Source organism: Plectrocnemia conspersa, unplaced genomic scaffold (genome assembly GCF_051122295.1).
Source record: "Plectrocnemia conspersa isolate PC_06_02 unplaced genomic scaffold, ASM5112229v1 ptg000008l, whole genome shotgun sequence".
NCBI classification, from domain to species: domain Eukaryota; kingdom Metazoa; phylum Arthropoda; class Insecta; order Trichoptera; family Polycentropodidae; genus Plectrocnemia; species Plectrocnemia conspersa.
The window spans coordinates 9,031,592-9,053,196 of NW_028277172.1; the positions used below are offsets into that span (position 1 = coordinate 9,031,592).

General features: G+C 34.9%; 1 protein-coding gene and 2 long non-coding RNA genes across 6 annotated transcripts in view; 1 reads left to right on the forward strand and 2 right to left on the reverse strand.

Moving 5' to 3' along the window:
* Nucleotides 1-3,380: 3,380 nt before the first annotated feature.
* Nucleotides 3,381-4,760, reverse strand: LOC148232901 (uncharacterized). Its single transcript, XR_015810536.1, has 2 exons — nucleotides 3,757-4,760; nucleotides 3,381-3,680 (listed from the first exon to the last, which is right to left on the reverse strand). It is a non-coding gene; the product is annotated as an uncharacterized LOC148232901 (long non-coding RNA).
* The window catches only part of HnRNP-K (Heterogeneous nuclear ribonucleoprotein K), a 32,737-nt gene continuing 15,022 nt past the window's right edge, over nucleotides 3,891-21,605 (forward strand). For 2 of the 4 annotated variants that reach the window (XM_088190929.1, XM_088190933.1), the window contains exon 1: nucleotides 3,891-4,008. The gene's annotated coding sequence lies outside the window, so the exon portion shown is untranslated. Of the gene's footprint in view, nucleotides 4,009-17,440; nucleotides 17,511-21,605 lie in introns of those variants that run through there. The other 2 variants (XM_088190931.1, XM_088190932.1) reach the window with 2 other exon arrangements.
* LOC148232903 (uncharacterized) lies at nucleotides 12,151-15,634 on the reverse strand. The gene is made up of 2 exons (XR_015810537.1): nucleotides 13,947-15,634; nucleotides 12,151-13,897 (listed from the first exon to the last, which is right to left on the reverse strand). It is a non-coding gene; the product is annotated as an uncharacterized LOC148232903 (long non-coding RNA).

Below are 21,605 nucleotides of genomic sequence, written 5' to 3' on the forward strand. Positions count from 1 at the left end.
GACTGTGGCAGCAAGTTACTTTATTATGACCATGTGCTATTTTTATTCTGACTTTATACTATTTTTATTCTGACCGTTTAATATTTATTCTGACAATTTTGCTAAAAAAATTCTGACCAAAAATTGATTTTTATTCTGACCAAAAATTGATTTTTATTCTGACCAAAATTTGATTTAAATTCTGACCATTTAATTACAAGTCTTTTAGAATTACCTCAATAATTTTTTTTAATATTTCATAGACAGCACATCCAGCATCAACACCTCTCATACACTACTGGTTTACATAGGTATATTTATATTTTATTTAAAGTGAGACAGATGTTTAAAATTATGTATATTAGAAGAGTTCCATATTTTAGACTAGAATTTTATTTTTAAAAAGAGATAAAAGCTAAAGATTTGTTTGCTCGTGCAGTAAAAAAATATTTTTTCTTAAATTGCCCCTTTACTTAGTTCTCTAAGTAATACCCAAGTTTGTTCGAAAAGCCATTTTTATGTATATTAAAATAATTTCTGTTGTACTTATTGATTCCAATTCAGGAAAGTATATTATACTTATTAAACATTAATAATTTAGTTATGTTTATTTATATAGCAATTCAGTGATGAAAAATCCCAAAATATATTACTATTATGTGCGATCTAATCGCCATAGTGGACCTCAAAATCGTTAATTTACCGTCTATTACAATAAAAAGCTTTGGTCTGCGTGGTGGCCAACCCGCGGCCCGCCTTGAACATTCATGAGATTCGTCACACTTTTACAAAATATATTTATTTTATAATAGCCAAAGTAGTTAAAACCACTGTATTAAAAAATACATTATTTGTGCATGTATAATGTTGCCCGCGAAGTTATAATGCATTTCCAAAGTGGCCCGCAAGATCATTTGGCTTGACCACCCCTGATCTACGTACTGTTTTATTTGTCTAACTTTTAAATTTATATAATAAAAATTCCTGATGCTAATGTTATATTATATATATATAAAATATATCAGTATGTACAAATAAACAAATATACAAGTTCACGTTTATAAGTTATTAACAAAGAATAATTTTAATGAAGCAAACTAGACTCCATATTGTATTTAAAATTATTAGAAAATAAAATTTTCAATAATTTTACGTTGCCATATTATGATAATTGAAAAGTAACAAAAAAATCATTATGTCGTAAGAAGGAAATTGGAAAACCACAACGCATTCACTAGTAAGTTCATCATAAAAATGATAAGTCATATAAGTAACAAAGCGATATATATTTTTGTTTTGACGAATTTGACGATCCGAAATATATATTTTTATTAAAGTTTATAATTATTGTAGTAAATCTGCAATTAAAATGTTTGCGCGCGAGCGACAAGCATCCTATAAATGATATATATATTATAAGCAAAAGTAAGTAATTATAGTTTTGTAAAATAAATGTGTTTCTTTATTCCCCTAATTTCATTTTGGTTGATTATCCTAGAAATACTATTAAATAAATCAGCATCTTCACTTTATATCTTAGACATTGCTCCTATTAAATTATACTTATTTTAAATAATAATTCCAAGTATGTACATCTATATTTCTTATTATTTTTTAAAGTATATAAAAATACAAAAAACGTTAATTTTGAATTATATAAAAGCAACAAATTAAATGGTCAGAAATTAAATCAACTTGAGGTAAGAATATGAATCAAATCTCGGTCAAAATGTTATCAACAGCTTGTCATAATTAGGGGCAGAATAAATATCAAATGGTTAGAATAACAAAAAGCATACGGTCAGAATAAAAATATAGGACGATCAGAATAAAAATAAATGAATGGTCCTAATTAAATTATTCAGTGTCAAAATAAATATTAAATGGTTTTAATAAAATAGCATACGGGCAAAATAAAAATAAAGGACGATCATGTGAATTAAAAAGAATTAATTTTATATTTATAAATGTTATAGTATTAACATTTATAAATATAAATGAAAATTATTTATTTTAGAAATATCTCACCCGCACCAAGATTGTTTGTCAAGTTAGGTGCGAGCGAGCTAGCGTTGATCAAAACATTGCACACCTCATGAATAACTCTCAATAAATCTACAACGAATCTGTATTCAGAACGACGAACGAAGCAGTAATAACGACAGAGTGGCGACGGAGAGCACGCTTGGCTTATTGTGTTAAAAGGTCCGAATATAAACGGCCAGAATAACTATTAGATGGTCAGATTTTTTTAATTGCTCATAATTTGTGTTAAATGCTTAAAGTTTAAATAATACTAGTCAGAATTTATATTAAATGGTGGAAATAATTTTGAAAGATGGTCAGAATCATTTTTATCAGTCAGTATTTTTTACAGTTAATTTGTCAATATTTATATAGTATTAATATTATATGATCTGTATTTAAAACTCATGGTCAGTTTTATGTTGATAGATGCTCAGCACATACATAGTTATACATGGTCATTATCAAGGTGTTTTTAGGGCTAAATTGCTTGGTTGGGGTCGCAAAATTTTCAATTAATATAAATTCTGACCCATATAATATAAATTTTGACCCCAACCGTATTAAAACTCTGACCCGAAAAATATGAGTCTTATATAATTACAGTGTTATTTAATGCAGTGCTACTCAAATACTGGTTCGTGAGCTGACAGCAACTGGTCCGCGTTCAATGACGTAATATGTAGTTAGCTCTTTGGTTTAAATTTTTTGCCAGTCAGTTAAGAGCGCGATTTTTTTAAAGCTATGTCGCTTTTAACGCACCAAAAAAGTTTGATTAACACTGCTTTATTAAATATTTTTAAGTATTGCTAAATATTCATATATTATCTAAGGGGGGTGGCATTTGGACAATGGTTTTTATCCTAGAGAATTACGTAATGTACAATAAAAGCTTACACTCAAAATGTATACACGAAAAGTTTTAACGTTTTAACATATATAGTTATTTTCGCACGCTTTATTAAATAATTCTCGGGAAAAGTATGTATACACTTATACATACTCAATACCGGCAAGAACTTAGAATTCACATACAACGAGACAATATTATAAACTATTGTCCGATGTCATAAACCGAAATAGGCCAAACTTTTCTTTAGTACAAAAAAACTCTTTCTAAGAACAAAAAGAAAATCATTTTTGAGAATGAATAATGAATTGCCCTCACCCTGTCAATTGACACTGGATTTAACGTATATTTACGATAAATTATTATACATATAATATCATTATATTATTTCAATAAAATCTATACTCTTCAATTTCAAATATTATAGCCTGTTTTCTGTTTTAAAAACTGCACATATGATCTTGTTTGCCTTTTTGGCCACGAACTGACCATTTATAAAGGTTTCTCTCATTATTCACATAAAATATTTTGTGAAAAAGCAATCATTTTATTTGTTCAAAGCTTTCATTTAATATATTTACCATTAATGTTTGATACCGTCACCAGTTTATGGACACGTCAATATTAAATCTTCCTGTAATTTAGTTTGAGATCAGTCGAGGGTCTTCGTCAACCATGAGACGCCTAGACTGAAACTAAAACAAATTTCCGGAATGAAACTCATCGAACTTGAACGTATTTTCTCTTTTTACAAATTTAAGTTAATTTTTATTTTAAAGACATTGAACGCTAGAATTCGATACTAATTTGGCAAAGGGTGTCACTTCTGGAATTAAAAATTAAAAAAAAATAATTGCAAATGTGAATTTTATGAAAAAAAAGTGACAGAAACATGCGCTAACCAAATAGATAGACGGAGTCGAACGCGCTCGTTTCGTTTCGTTCGTAATCGGAGAGCAAACAAATATTCGTAAAAGTGGGCCGGCGTCGATCGGACGAGCGGGGGCGAAAAGCGATTTAGGCGGCGGCTTTCGGCAGTGGCGCTGCCGTACTCCGACTCGGTTGCCGCGCTGCGCCATCTTCCCGCTGTCTCCCGCCCCGTCTTGTCGGAGATCGCACGAAGCGGCCCGTTGCGTCCGCACCGAACCTCGCAGGTAAGCCCGCTACGTCCCATCTCCGCTTCTCTGCCGGACGTGCTCCTCCCGATCGCGAATCCGCCCCGAATCCCGATCGGCGTCCCGAGCCGCCACACGCCGCCGGTGTCACTTCAACGGCGGCGTCGATATCGACGATGTTGCGATACGAAAAAACGCCGCCCGGTCGTCGAACTCGAGCTTCTCTATTTCGACACTCGAAATCGATCAGAATCTGGCAAGAACGGGCGTTTTTAAAATACAGCACCCCCATACACGTTACACACTCGGTCGGCACCGACCCGTCCGAGATTGCGTTATGGCCAAATTAATTTTTAATTTTCATTCAATATCGAACGTATTTTTGCATAAGATAGATAACGATAAAATGGCGTCTTTTTTATAACACAACACGTGATGTTTTCCCGTGTGAATACGGGGTGGTTTTTCCACTGGTCACTTGCTTGACTTTTCTTTTATTATTTAATAATAGCTTCGCTCGGCTGCACTTTGTGAAATTACACCCTCGGAGTGCGGTGCAGCGTTATGTTTTTTTCATCATCATCATTATTTAATGGATTCACCTTTATGGTATCGCACGGTATGCCGTAAAATTAACGATGGCGATTGTCCGGTCGCAATAAAATTGCGAATGAACGCCCAGGGTGGGTAGGTGGACGGCTTTTGAACTGGATCGTGTGCGAAATGGGCCAAGGCGGAGCTGCGCATGCGCGCTACCGCTAGTACTACATTGTCTGCTCACACGCAAGACACTGGAAACTATAATTGATCAATTTTTTATTTTTACTACAAAATTAGCTAGCATGTATGAATACTTTCATCTTAGTGTTTTATGAGGATTTTTACTGAGCAATCTTCGAATGACTTGTATTTTTTTGCTCTTCTAAGTCACAAAATTTCATCTGTTTTATTCGATTTTTCACTTTTAACCAGGGCTGTAGAGTCGTTAAAAAAACACGACTCCGATTCCGATATTTACTAACAACACGACTCCACTCCGACTCCGATTTCAACTCCGACTCAAAAAAGTTAATTTTATCAGGTATTTTTGGTGTTCTTCTACACGTTTAATATTCATACGCTATACACATTCATTATTACGCAATTAAAAATTCATAAATTTCATAATTTAAAAAAATGGTCGGAGTCGCTCATTTTTCACGACTCCGACTCCGACTCCGACTCCAACTCGGCCAAAACACCACGACTCCAACTCCGACTCAGACTCCACAGCCCTGCTTTTTAACCGATACGAAGATTCTCGTTTTCCGCATACAAAGTGATACTAGAGCAAGAGCAGTGAGACTGGTATTTCTTTGTCTAAAACGTTGTTTCAGGACTCCTTCAAGGAGGAGGTTAAATACAAAGTAAATCGATGCTATTTAATTAATAGAAAACGGTGAGACTAATTTAGTCGTGTAGCTCAAGATATCTAAAAATGGATCCTGAATTTTTACACAATTAAATTTATGATTGATAATTGAGTTTTAAGTGCTATTTTATATTGCTCTGGGAATTATGTTTACACTTTAATGCAAAAAGCCTAATAATGTTATTAATCTCTACAACGTCCATAGTCAATATTCACTTATTTCCATACGATAAATGTGTTTCGATCAAAACCATAGTGATGGTATTGTCTCTTTTAGAAATAAATTATATCATCATATTTATTTTTACCAACTCGCTCCCTCACTGTGGTGAGGTACCGCAGCCAGTTCATATAATCTTACACGCACACTTTTTATTTATTTATTGTAAATTGTAACATGACTATCGGTATGTAAATTAACGACATATGCTTTATTAATTATATACTAATATTACAGCTTACAATCGATAGATCTCATGATTTCTTATACTTTATTTTAATTATTCGTCAGTAAGATTAGAAAAAAATCTAGGATTACCTAATCTGTGATGATAATAATCCTAAATTCCTACCTCTCGGACACTAGGGTTCATAAGGGATTCGAACCCAAGTCTTTCAGGTATTAGTCACTGACTATATATACCACTGATATATCGCGCTGGTTTTTTTTTATTATTATTTAACTGGCACTAGTATTTTAAATAGCACTATGCTAGATTAATGTAAAATAAAATTGCATTATCAGTTCAAAGTTCGTAAATATGAGAGTTTACCATTTTTGATTCTATATTAGTTGAAATATTTTAGTTATTATTTTTTAATATTTTCTTAGTGATTTATCTTTGAATAATATCATGTTTTTGTTATTGCGTTTTGGGACAAAAAATATATACATATGTATAATAAATATTTTGGGTACTTTTGGCGATTCTATGAAACAACTTTGTTCGGCTTAATTAATCATTCACAATATCAGGAAAATCCAATTTAAATTCAACAATCATCCAGACATTACAAATTACAAAGATTCCGAGTCCATGTGATATTTGAACCCACGACCTTCAATTTAAAAGCAATGTCTCTCGCCGCTAATCCATCGCTCTGGGTATAGAACTTTCTAAGTAGGGTTCTCATTTATTCGTAGTTGTCAACCATTCAAATATTGATCAAAAAATGCATGAAGTAATTTCTCGGTTTTTACCGATATTAATTTGTTTAACCAATTAGTGCAAAAAACAAATAATTGCATGTAAAATATTAGTTGATAATAATTGTTAAATTAATCATTAATTACTTTCATAATCGTTAAACGTTTTGAATTTTATAAAATATGGATATCAAAAGAAATGCCTAATTTATTATTACTATATACTTTTTGATCAGGGATGGCATTTCAGCTTTTTCAATCACCAGAATTAGGATCAGCTTAGATAATTCAGTAAAATTGCGAAACATTTTAAATACATACAATAGCGATTTTGGAACGAATTCGATATACATAGCGTTTGAAACAACAAATACAAAAACGTAACACGAACTTCACAAAAAATTGCGACACAAACCTGTTTTTGAGATAAGCGTTAAATGATAATAAAGGTGTGCCTTTCCAACATTTTGTTCCGTTCAACGAAAGAATTCTGCGAATTTTGGCCATAGTAGTAACCGCCAATAAACATTATTCACAAATGATTTCGAAGGCGCAAAAGCATTTTTTGTTGAGACGGTGCGTCTCATTGTCTCGCGTTTCGAAACAAAATAAAGGCGCATAAAGGACTTGGATTTTGGAGCGGCATTAGTCACTAGGTATATTGAAAGTAAAAACGACTACATGTGTTGCTTAGGTATATAAATTGCTTCATTCTAAGATTTTTTTCAAATTTCGATATTTCGATTCGTATAAACGAATATTCGATCAATTATTCGAATTTTCGATTAAGAACCTTGTTTTTAAAGTAACGAAATGGAGTGGTTTAATTTTTTCATTTACGACGTAAATTCCAGATTTGTTACAAGTAATTAAAGTGTGAATTTCATCTAAATATATTTACGGCTTTTTATATTTTACGATAACATTCTATTGAAATCGAGAAAACAGAAAATAACTTATTAATCTCTATCGTAAACATTATCAAACTTTAACCTATCGTATACATTTTTTTACTTGCTTTGCGTTTGTGGACTGCATTTTGCTGTTCGATAATTTGTAATCTATTATGAATGACAATTCAGCGTTTCTCGAATATTTTGGTAGTACTCGTCAAAGCAAAATGGTTGAAAAATATTAATTTTGAAGAAAATGTTTGACAGTATCTGAAAACGAGGTCTTATTAGGAAAAAGTAATATTTAGTGTTCTATTCTACTTATCTTATTGTTGTGGCAAAAATATTGTGTTATTTACGAAACCCAATAAAGATCTTGCTGTTCTTCAAGTTGTAGTCATATGTTTAAAACAGTTATTTGATGTTATGCATCATGTTCCATATTATAATAATTATGAGGGCTAGTACCTTTTAGCGATACCATAATTTGAGAAACATTGAAGTAATTAATTTGGAGAAAAACTTGACCTTGAGGTTCGGCTCCTGGTCATCTTTTGTTTAGAAACGTTACTTTTGTTATCTTAACCGATAATTCTAAATGTTCTCTCACACTCGAGAAAGAGAAAACGTCTCTAATTAGCAGTTTAACGGTTCAAAGTTTGCACACTCTGCGATTGTTGAAACAAAGACTCAAATATGTTTGAATAGCGGCACGACATACGTACGTGACATAGTAAGAAAACACTTCCATAAACACGTTGATCTATGAGATGAACGCATGGCTCGTTTAAAAGTAGACCACGGTAACATTAAGATAACTCCACGATATGTAATAAATATTCTTAGAAAGTCTCGTATTGATTTTAGTCTCAAAGTTGTTGCCAAATTGTGTTCGTGAGAATTCTTATGAGTCGCATTCTTTCCGCCATATTTATAGTTTATAGTTATAGAAATAACCGAGCATTTAAATACTTGCCTGCGAAAACGCTGAGAACACAAAACATCCTTGTTATCTTATTTGTCCAAATGTTCGAGTGTTGTCGATGCGGTACTAATATGACACATAATATTAAAAAAAAAACGAAATGAATGACGAGTCGAATCAAAACAACTCTTATTTAATTATCTACTTACTAAGAATCGTATAAACAAATTAAAATAAATCATTATTTATTGCATGTGGTATTTATAAAAAAACATCTAACTGGATTAATTTAACACGCATCAACCATTTTCAGAATTGATTCTCTGGTTCAAGTTAAGTAAACGACGAGTTTTACTTTTTCACTTTCGATCGTTACTGTGTTTGTAGTGGGGTAGATTCTCAGAAAGGCCGCCAGTCCGTTTTGTTTTATATCGATATATGAATGCTTAGTTTTATTGATAGTAATTTTTCGGTAGCGATGCTCGTATTATTACTACACCGCACTACGGTAATTGTTGGCAATTACCTTTGTGTAGCTGCTACACAAACGCTTCGGCATTGTGTCGGTTTGAATCGAACCGATGAGAACAATATACGACTATCATATATATATATATATATATAATATACTTCCATGGATGGTAACATTGTTGCCATATATGCGTATTGTGTACAATTATTTCTTCCCTGATGTTTTCCGAAACATAATCTGCATGTGCTGTGTTCTATATTTTTTGTAGTTACAAAACCGTTCCTATAAAATGAATCTAGGAGGCACTTTGATCTTACATAATTCGTTAATTATATTTATACGCTTTTCTCCAATGTAGACTTAATAACTCTTTTTTTATATCACTAGTGTGCTTATCGCTTTCACAAATATACCAGGTATGCCAGGATACCGACTTAAGATTTCTTGGCATTCATATGAAGCGTTGAGAATATTAGGGACTAACTTATCAACAAACGAATGTTTGTTTTTGAGATTAATGACAAAATAAAAGCATAGATCCGGTCACCATTTATCTAATATTTCATTTATAGTACTAAAATGTTGATGTGGTATCATGGAATCTACTTTTACTACGTTATTCTTGGAAGTTAAAGAATATTTTTATAAAAAAAAGTTTATCCTCAATAAACTCTAAGCATTTAGAAGCTTATCAGTTAATATAATCTAATGTTTTTACATAATTACCCTGACGGCTTTCTGGTTTTAAAGTAGGAGAAATTGTTTTAGGACTTCATAAACAGTAAATTAGAACTAAAAGTTCAATTTTCTTTAAAAATCGTTCATTCTCATCTTAAAAAATAAGCTCGTGGGTTTATTTCTTATTTGTGGTTACAACGATCTTTACAGTATTTTCAAAAATATTGTTTTTGTTATTTATAGTTAACACACGACATTTGTATATAAAACTCATTTATTAGCAGACGGGAAGTATGTGAAGAACACTACTTTTAAGGATTTCACAGTGCTGATATACTAATTTTGTGTTAGACGTACCGTCAAATAATATTGCATATGTATTTTCCATCCTCCGTTCTTAAAACATTAGAGGCAATCTCGCTAGGCGAAAATGGTTGATAATATCACGATTTTATGAAACTAATTTTAGTATTTGATGGGGCCCAGGGCCCGTAGAAATTACAGAAATTGAAAACAGTTTTAAATCTTAAAAATAATTACCAACTCCGATATAAATTTAATCAACTTGAATATAACAAGGGTTTATGTTTTATGAAACGAAATGGATCTCATATATCTTTCTAGGGGTGTCACGTTTTTACAAAAAATTATAAAACATGAAAATATATTACGAATGTGCGAATCAAACACAATCCGACAAAATGGTTGATTATGCAGCCAGTAAAAAAGACAACCAGGTTAAATGTTTAAATAATGTGTTGTTTTTTTCTATTCATAGAATTTGGTTTGTTTTTGTTTTTTTAAATAAATAAATAATTAAAATCTTTTCAATAAAAAATACTTTACATTCCTGGGATTCTACAATTTCTCTATCCCATTCCCGGGATTGAAAAAATCCTTGGGAATATGTTCCTAATGGCTTGCTATATAGAAAATAAGCTAAAATTATATTATCTATATTTCGGCATTATACGAGTATACTCTAGTAACAAAAATTCATCCGACTCGAATGAAATACGCGATTACACTTTTATAAATACATTTTACAATAAAATTTTAGAGGTGCGTTAGAGTGGGTGCCAGTTCTTACGAACCGGTAACTAAAGTTTACGACGGTTCGTCTACCTTACGTAAAATTAAAAAAAAAGTTATATCCCACAGTTGAAACTTTACGATAGTTGCTCGGGGTCACCACACAGCGCCTATTTTTAGCTGCACGACCCAAATATCAATATTTTATTTAAGAAATAAGTCTACACGCATGGTATGTAGGAAAAAACCAGGGCTGTGGAGTCGTTAAAAAAAAACACGACTCCGACTCCGACTCCGACTCCGATATTTACCAACAACACGACTCCACTCCGACTCCGACTCCGACTCAAAAAAGTTTAATTTTATCAGGTATTTTTGGTGTTTTTCTACACGTTTATTATTCATACGCTATACACATTCATTATAACGCAATTAAAAATTAATAAATTTCATAATTTAAAAAATGCTCGGAGTCGCTCATTTTTCACGACTCCGACTCCGACTCCAACTCCGGCCAAAACACCACGACTCCACGACTCCAACTCCGACTCCGACTCCACAGCCCTGGAAAAAACACTATTGACATATCGACTTTTACTGCCAATCACACCAAAAACGAAACAGAGCGTAGATTTCTTATCGTTGCGTATAAGTATTATAATTAAATAGGTTTTACTTGAACTGTGCGTTGTAATATTGATTTAATTTTAACGGCGCTTTGCTTGCTAATATGCGAGTGATAATCAGTGGTCACTTAGTTGTATATAACGAGGTTTTCCCGGAACTTGATAGCAGTTTCAACGGTTTTTAATTGTATCAATATAACAATGTCAGAGATACCAGATGAGCAACGTTGCATCACTATCGAGCACGTTCAGCGTTTCAATTTATCCGAATATGTATAAAAATAAACATCGAGTCATTGCGTTTTGGCATTCAATGTCAAGTCTAGGAGTGGGCATGATTTCACTTATTTTTCCTTTTGCGACATATTCAAAATTCCTTCTTCATACACGTCAGCGAAGAAGAGAACAAAAATGTTCGCAAGGTGACCTGTTCAAATTGCTACATTAGACGAGTTTATTTGACTATTCAAGGTCCACTGCACAGGTCTGCATCGTTTTGGTTAAATATTTGTTCAACCTATAGTCGAATGTAGAATGTTATTTGCATACATAATTATATTCATCCAACTATTACTACGATTTTTTTTCAGCTAATAATAATAAACGCTTTAAAAAAACTAAATCTATTGGGTAGTTTTTTGTGATATCATCGACACACGGGCAAAAACTATCCAACGCAATATATGTGACTGCAAACATTATAGTTATATAATGCTTATAATATGACTTTAATTTTTTTTTTACTTATGTTTGCTTTAAAATGAATTGGATTGGGATGTATTTGTTTTACTTTGCCAAAACCTAACTAAAATCAATCGAGATGACATTTGCAAATACATACATACATATGCGAGAGATAATAAATCCTGTACCTCATACTGTGTTTTAGTTCGGTCAACTCTCAATCATTAAATTGTCTAAAATTGATTAATATCACGTTAATCAAATGTTTGCAATATTTTCGTTTGTAATAAGACACGTTATTGTTTTCCATCTTGTAACCGGTAATTTAAATTTATGCAACAGTCTCGAGATGTTCTGCCTAAAAGATATACTAACATGCTGAGCCTAAATTTTCTAATGAATTTATATATAATTGGCTATTTGGCAACATGTCAAGTTTTTAATTCACGTGTTAAAAATTAGGCGTATCTCTTAGGCGCGAAAGGTATACATTCACGCAAGTGATTAACGATGGCTTGATTACATCTGATTTCTATCTTTCGGAAGCAGTGGCGTATAACTAGTAACGCGTAGTTTGAAAGCGAAATCATTTATGTAAAGCCTATATAAGTGCACACGAAGAATGTTCATATAAAAAATATTTGCTTAGCTTATGCAGTTTCATATATTGGTTTGTTTTATCTACCACCACAATAATTACCGTTGTGTTATATTCGCAGAGGAGGTTCATTAATAGCTTTGGGATAGTTTGTTTCAATATCGTGGAACAATTTTGGTGTAAAGATTTTCCAATCGGGCTAATTGCTCGGAGCCGCGTCTGCCTGCAGTGGCGTCCCGTGGGGGGCTTGGGGCTAGGCATAGCCTAGGGGCAGCAAATGTATTATTAATGTTAGACAAAATACACAATAGATTAGATACGTTGCTGTTATGCGAGACGATAAATATTTTTTATTCTATGAAATTTTTAAGTGGATAATTTAACTGTTTTTTAAATGAGAATATATAAATATAATGAAGCAGAGAAAGAGTTACATGGAATGAATTTGTTGTATTCGGTCATTACATATTTTGAAGAGAAAATTGCTAATTTAATTAATAAATCAAATGCATCTATATCTAATTTATAGCATGCAATAAGTGAGTTCCTAAACACAGGTATGTTTCCCTCAAGGGAGGTGCAAAATGATACACGCAAAGCTAATTGTCTTTAAAAAAGTAAATATTGAGAAGTAGCAAAATCTCGCTGCGTGGCTCAACAACTTATGATTTTTCTCAGCGCATTCTTAAAGGTTAACAAACTTTCTCTTCGGAGGGAAATTGTATAAATAAAACGCTCGAATATGTTGTCGCTTCTTGGCAACTAGTTTATGTTCATTCTCCAGCGTTTATTTGTCATGTGGCCACTAGTTCAATAGTGCGATGTCAGCTCTTTTTAAAAATCATGGCTTTTCATGTTGTATGCGTATGCAAGTTCGTGTTACTTCTCGTATCGAATATAGCTTTTATAATTTAAAAACATAACGCGGTATACGAGAGGGTATCAAAAAGTACGTGTCTTTGTTATTTTTTCACGCCGGAGAGAGCAAGGTCTGGTTAATATGGAGCACTGGGATTTAATTAGAACTCAGTTATTTGTATGTCACAGTTAAAGTTAGCGTATGCATTGCTGACTAAGCTAGACAATACCTACATTGCATTGACTCAAGTGTACACAGACTGCAACATATATTATACATACATGAGCCTGAGGCAGATTTTTGGGTTCAACAAAATCGACATAAAAAATATTCCATGAGCGCATCTAACCCATGGCTGAGCCAGCCTTAACTTCTTTGGTGGCCTATCTTATTTCCTTAAAATGTTTATTTCAAAAATAATTCTTTCTTAGTCTGCAGTTTCGAATGCTCTATGTACTATTATGGTGTGAGTTTTGGCACTCATCACGACGAACTTTCGATATGCCTAAAATCTGCTATTTCATGCAACATTTATATTTTCCGTGGTAACTGACGTTAAAGGTCTGTCATTGAAATGCCCCCCCCCCCTCTTCAATGGATGTTCTGTCTCGACAATAATCAGCAGTCCACTGTCTTCAACAATTATGGTAACATTCTTGCTACCCAAAATCAAAATTTCAATAACTGCAAGATCTTTAAATTTATCCATCTCGTAAACCTAGTCAAACATGTATTATTTAATCTCCTATCAAAAAGTATACATAGAGAGGTTCGTGCTCGATTTTTGATAGAACGCTAATAAAAAAAAATATATCGCCATTCTTTGCCGATCTTACGAACTTTTTGAAAACCCCTCGTGTTTATAAGTGTCGTCGAACTTCACCAGCAGTGAGTATTATTAAATTCAGATTCCGCCAACATCAGCCGAAACGGATACACATTTCGAATTGACTCTTCGTCAAAGATCAAAGTGGCCCGAAGTGGAACGGCTGACATATTATACAACCGTCGCCGCAAATAAACGTTGCGAATATTATAAACGCACGTATGTACATCGGATCGTCAGTAACGACCCGTAATTACTGAGAAAAAACTGCCGCCCCCTAATCGAACCACCGAACGTCTTCGACGGTTCGTAGTCATGAATTTTTAACTCGGACGCCGTCGCCGTCCGAGATGACACGCGAGCCGCGCACAAGCGCAGGCGTTCTAAAATTAGGGGTCGCGACCCCCTCTAATAATTGTCACCGGCGACAACAAACCGTCGCCGTGGCTACGCCGCGATCGATGTCCGTCCGCCGTCCACACACAGCGCTGGCCATCTCCGACGAATCGAACTTTACGCTGAGTCACACACACATCTATCATATACGTTTATTATTATCGACGGGGCTCGCGTGTCCGAACGAATTATCGTCCTCGTGAATTTTCCAACGGGCGGCGCATCGGCCGTAATTCTCCCGCTCGGCGCTAATAAATAGAGAAGGCTCGACGGGCTCCTTAATTATATCCCAGGGGCGGCTCCTCGGCGCTCTCGTCAAATATTGAAGAGGCTCCGCTAGCAGCGGACGGTCCGCGGTGTAGCGACACGCGACCGGTAATTTTCCCCGCGGCCCTCTTCAAATATTCATCGGCCGCAAGGCGACCGCCGTGAGAATGGACGCAGCCCCGCGAAAAACTCGCGATCGATAAGGGCGGATACGATTTGGCCGCCCTTTGTCCAAAAGGATCTACCTGTTGTAGGTTAGGATGTAGGAAACAGTCGTCCCTGTCGGGAGATTTCGATTTTCGTCCGTCAAAACTTATTCCATGGTTAGGAAAGTCACATAGCTAAGATTGCATATTTTAAATGTAACTAAGTCGAATAGCAGTGACATGCATCGTTTTCTATTGACCACTAACCCTAGTCACCAAACGCGGCTAATCGCTTAAATCGTCGCGTATCATCTGACCCAAGGTTGTCCAAAACGCATAACGTGAAATTAACACATTGCGCTGTCAAATTGAACTTTTTGAATAAAATTTTCGTCACCGCGCGGCTAAAAGTCCTTTGAGCGGTATCGCCGTACATGTACGGCGGTCGATCCTTCGCCGTTTTGAGGTACCTCGGTTAGTTCCATATGTACATAAATAACTAAAATGAATTTGATTCACTAATCTGACAGGCGTAAGCCCAATGCGTTACAATGGAGTAACTTGACGTTTCGCAAATGTCAAACATACACATCACGATAGTGTCACGCAGTTGGGATATAAAACCGGTGGTTTTTTAGTGTTGTACCTACCTTGCTAATTAACAATTACCTAAAAATATGTTACATTAATGTTATAAAAAAAAAATGAGAAAATATGTTGAATAAATCTAAGAAATATAAAATAAATTAACGCAATAAAACGTTGGGAGCCACTGTTTTTTTAATTTATATTTTAATTACTCCAGAAAAAGTTGAAAAATTTGATTTTTTCATCTACTGTAATTTGGCTTAGGCTTTCGGTTTATCCAAAGTGGGACCCCGAAAAAAATTTCTTCTGCATCTAAACATCTGAAAGGAATAGCATAAAGAGCTTGATATTTATTTATTATATACCTATAAACCCTTGTTATAAACGCTTCAAATCACTTAATAAGTTTGTTTAAATGTGTTTTGGACGTCTTCCAAACCTATTTTACTTTTATGGTGGAATTTATATCAAATCGCTGGGGAAAAAACATCAGATCCATAAGAGAGGTTTGTGTTTCGAATATCATAATACTAAATTTACTTTTCAATATACATGAATTACTTATAATCCCGATGCGCTATAGTGTTTTCAACATGTTTACACTAATCCATTATTTATTTAGTTTGTTTTTATGTATAAGTTTTTAAATTAAAATATTGAAAAAACTAGTCGTAAACAAAAATTTTATAATGAAACGTTTTGAGCTTCTGATCTGAGAAAGCTGCTTTTTTATTTCTAGAATCATTGTTTTTGATAGAAGAAGCCCTGCATCCATTCAGTTTCTTTATTTGTTTTATTACTGACATGGATGATTTTTTTTTAAATCAAGTTATAATTTAAATAAAGGTAATTGAAAGGTGGATAATATTTTCCAGCGATATTCAAAGTTTTATGTTTATAAAACAGAGTGACTACCAGAAGACAATCAATTCTATTCAGTTTTCTTAACACCTGCGTCTTTAAATATTTGTTCAAAACCCTGAAAAAATGTTCTTTGGGAAGGCTATACATATCGCCACATACGCAAGCTTAGTTATCCGTTTTCCTAAAAAACATCTCAATTTGTTGTAATATCGGTGGCCATGTCAATAATTTTCTGAGAATTAGTAACTACGGCAATGAATTATCATATAGGTTACGACCTTACTCAATTTGTATTGATCACCTTAGCTAGCATTTGTCCATGAGATTTGGAAAAGTGATGTAAATCTAATTTGAGGTGATTTAGTCCCCATCGTCCATCACTGACGTTGCACCGCACGCACAAGCGTTTATCTATCGCCAGATTGCATAGACTTAAGGAAATAGCGTGGTCCGTGTAGGTAGGAACTAGCAGTGTGTCCACATCTACTGCCAAGAATTGTAGTTCGCTATAATCATTGTTTACGATCATCCAGATGCGATCAATATTTTATGAGTTCGTGTGAGATTCGAGCACGTAATCAATGACGCTCCGTCATACTTGAATTATAATGTATAATGTTCGGCTTTATTTATTTTATACAAGTTTGAAAATGTGTGATTATTAAGTATCTGAAATCCATCTAAATTACTATACAGATAACGGTATCCACGGTGAGAGTTGAGATTTGGCGACTCTCATTCGTCACTCGATAAACGAGGCGACAAACATCTATCTCACCTTCGACGACGAGGCGCGACCGAATCTCGTAAATACGGTTTGTTTGCATTTGCGGCGTCGCCGTGTCCATGGCGACGGCGGCTGCAAAACAATCAATCGGACGGCGCCGTCCGCTTTTGCCCCGCCGTATATGTGTATGTATGTAAACCAAGTACCGCGTATGTACTCGCAAATGACATGTATACCTACACACGTTTGCCTCGCGATGCGTTTTGTGGCCACTCGCGCATCCGTTTCGCCGTCGCCGTTTCCGATATAGCGACCAGCCGAAGCTGCTCCGCGGTCAGTCGGTCATGCGGTATCGTCCCTTCCGGAGGGCTCGTCTTACCGCCTCCAGTCGCACTCCGGCCGGTGAGTCGAAACACTTGTTGCTTCCGTTCGGTTCGGCCGCTATTTTTATCGCAGCATCGATCGCCGTGGCCGTTGTGTGAGCGCTACCTTTTCCCATTCGGCGATACTCTTCTGTGCCGTAATCGCCGGTCGAAACGCGGAGGAGTGTCGGAATGCTCCGTGGGAAGGCACCGAGCCTTCCTATTCCGTCGGCGGGCCGGTAGCGATCGATTCGGTAAAAGTTGCGTAAACAAGTCCACGCACGCATTCATTCGGCTGTCAAAATATTCTGAGACGCGAGTCTCCAAACTCCGGCCCGCGTGCCGGATCCGGCGTGCGATAATCCACGAGAACGTTTTTTAACACTACAAATCGTAAAACAATGTTTATAAATAAATGTACAACATTTTTTTTTTTGATAAATTAAAATAACATTTAATGTCCAATTTAAACCCTTTTAAGTTTATTTAAAGAAAATGACAATTTTTTTAATAAAATGTTCCAATTTTCCATTTAAATTAAGGTGCTTTCTTTCAGGGAAATTGCACTTAATATATATGATTTCATACTATTAGGGTTATATGGTATATTTTACCTCGATATTTTCTTATGGTAGTTATCCAAAACCCAAAAGAAATTCGCGCTGCTCTACAATATATAACTCATTTTTTCTTTTACTATATTAACTCGCAGTTTTACTTCATACTAAGTTTTGTGTATGTATACAGGTTTTATATGATTGATTTGTAATTTAATTTAATGTATATGTTACATTTAATGCGTATTACCAGTGAAGTTAGGTTTTCACTTTTTCACTGGTAGATATATTATATATTTCTACTAGCTGAAATTAAGTATAACTAGTGTCTAAAATGTCTATGAAACTCAATTTGACAGTAGCGAAACGTCCATTCGCAGTTCAAATCTAAACCTAACCTAGACGAATTAATCAAACTCAATTTGACCTAATGGAACTGACAATAGTTTTAAAACTTTCATTAGTTTGATTAGTTTATGGTTATGTTTGTGTGATTTAATTTATTTTAAGTACATACTGTAGTTTTTCGTCAAATGATGTGACGTCACAATTATGTGAATTGTGTTATTAATGATTCGGATTTACAGTATAAAAATACAAAAACGGCAGATTGTCAACGTTAGAATTGTGTAACAACGCGTTGCATGTGAGGTTCTGCATGCGAACTTTTGTCGCCTAATTTGCTGAAATTATTAATCTTGTACTGAATACGAACCTTGGGAATCGCTCAAATCTTAAGTGAAGATGCACTACAAAGGCGCTTATAATCTCTCGACTCCGTCTAAAAGAAAGTGTCTTTTCAATATGCATATCCGCGTTATTTAGAGAACAGACATAACATAAACGTCATTGTTGTGTGGTGTCTTAACACTACAAACCTGTATGTTTACAATTGTTTAAACACGGCTATTAATGATATTAATTTCATTTGGTTAACAATTTTTAAATCACTAATCTTTGAAGTTTCTTCTTATGTGTTACTATATGTAGCATCATCTTAAAGCTATGTATTTAAAATTACAAGAACATTCTATTGGGTGTTAACTAAAGTTGTGTACGTTTTTTTCCAAATGAAGATGAGAGAAAATTTGATATTAACATAAGATGTATCCATTTTTTCCAAATGAAGAGAACACAGCAACAAAAATATAAAACAAATTAGTCAATAATGTATTCTCCTTCAGTATTTACAATTTTTTGCCAACGTTCTAAAAGTTTTTCGGTGCTTCTGCGATAAAAACCATCCGGTCTTGACTCGAAGAATTCGTTTTGCGCGGATGCAAATCTTGTTTTACTCTGGGCATTGATTGTTGACCATGACTCACCCATTCTTTCCGTCACTTCATGTTCACATAAAAGCACCATTTTCTCACCAATAATGATTAGGTAAAGGAACCTTTGCCTGTGGCCATGCGTAGTAAGATGACGCGCAAGCAAAACAGCAAGAGTTGTTGAACGTAGATTTTTGTTGTTTTCTCTCAAAACATGTGGGACCCAAGCGCCGAACTTCTGGACTTTTCCCATTGATTGGAGATGGCGGTGTACGGTCATGTGACCACAATTATATGGTGGTTTAAAGTGGATATTCATGAATAAGATGGTTTAAGCGGTCCTCATCGATTCCACTGATTGTCCAGAACGCTCCCATGTCTTTCAGGTCGAAATTACCGTCTTTGAAACGCGAAAACCATCGACGACCTGTCTTTCTATTTGTAGCATCTTCACCGTACACTGCGCAAATATCGAGAGCAGCTTTGCCGGCTTTATTCCCTTGATTGAATGCGAACAGAAGGAGGTGTCGAAAGTGCTCACTTTTGTATACATGACATTCCATTTTGTTGAATCCTTGTAATTAAAATAAAATAATAAAATTAACGTAGAAGCAAATAATATTTTGTAGAGCAGAAAATATCTTTTGAATGACGTATACCTTTACCAATGTTTTTTGCATTTTTAAATTTGGGAAAAAACCGACACAACTTATGGTAACACCTAATAATTTGTTATTAAATATTTAAAAAAACATGTTTTTCTAGTAATTTATTGTGGTGGTCTATCTATATATGTATTTATTTAGATTTTATTATGGCCAAAACTTGGCGGCACTCTGTTAACACTCGTAACGTGGACATTCTCTCGGCGAACTTAACGGATAAGCAACGGTCGGTGCTGCCTCGTGCATCGTTCACTCATTTTTATATTCTAAACATGTAACTATATTTCAATAAAATACTACTGCAGCGTCTTAATCTATCTAATTGCCATCCGTCGCCATATTAATGTTAAAATTAGCAGGACAGGGAGTGAAAAAATATTGATTGAAATAATAAGTTAATAAATATGCATACACTATTTTTTAAATAATTTTAATATGTTCTCATTAATATACATGCATGTACACGACAAAATGAAAATAATAACCTTTACTAATGTGTTTTGCATTTTTAAATTTGTGCAAAAACGGACACAACTTGTGTTAACACTTAATATATAATAATTATATCGTAAGTGGCTTTTAACTGAATTAAAAAACTTCCTTCTTTTATGTCCGATTCAAGATTAGATTCTGTGTACGGTATGTAGTCAATCAAATGGACCACGCCAAGTCAATATAACTCATTTAATAGTTAATTAGGTTACTATGTTTGTTTTGGATTAAAAATAAATCTTCCTCGTGTGTTGGCGTTAGAATCCCCTTTGTGAAAGTAAAAGTTTACACTTGATTTTTTACGTTAGTATTTGCGAGTTGTCATAAAAACGCTTATTTGTATGCGAATATCACCTCACACTCTTCTCAAATAGAAGCTGCGCAAATCTCGACAAAAACTTATTTACAACTAAGACCTGAAGAGACTTATGCAACGAACTAGACTCCGCGGAATGCAGTTTCACAAACGGGTTTTCTCATCAAACGCGCATCGCCATGTTTCCATCCTAGCAAATGAGTATAGCGGGAAATTCAACCGACATGCGCGCTTCTCTCCTTCCTATTTTTTTACAATCCTAGCTCTGAATAATTAATGAAAACTGACTCTTAAAAATCGATAACGCTATCGGAGCCGATCGACAGCTAGGGGAGACACGCCGCACCGGTGCGTACGTACAGGTACCTCCACACGGCGATACTCGCATACCGGTCGCGAGGCGACCTTGCCGAGCCGGTCTTGCCTTTTTCGCGCACGCTCGTGGGAGGCCTGATCTAGTTCTCGCGCCGATCCTTGACCGAGACGCCAGAGGTTTGTTTGTTTGCACCGTGCTCGTGCATCTAGCCTCCGCAGCGTCTCCCTACTTTCCCTCTCTCCCCGTTTGTTCCCTCGCCGTCGCGGCGCCTCTGTGTCCCGCCGCAACGTTATATTGTCTCGGCGTCGGGACTCTCGGCTGACTCACGCGACCCCCACAGTTCGACTGCCGGATTCCACGAAGGGGTCAAACGTAGGCTTTGACCTCACCCGTTCGGGCATTGCTATACCTTGATCCACCATGTACTAAAATTGGAAACTACAAATTAATAAGCCGTCCACTGGTTCTTGTATACATGCACCGTCTACTCGACGTGTCATGGCCGTATGTAACTCCAG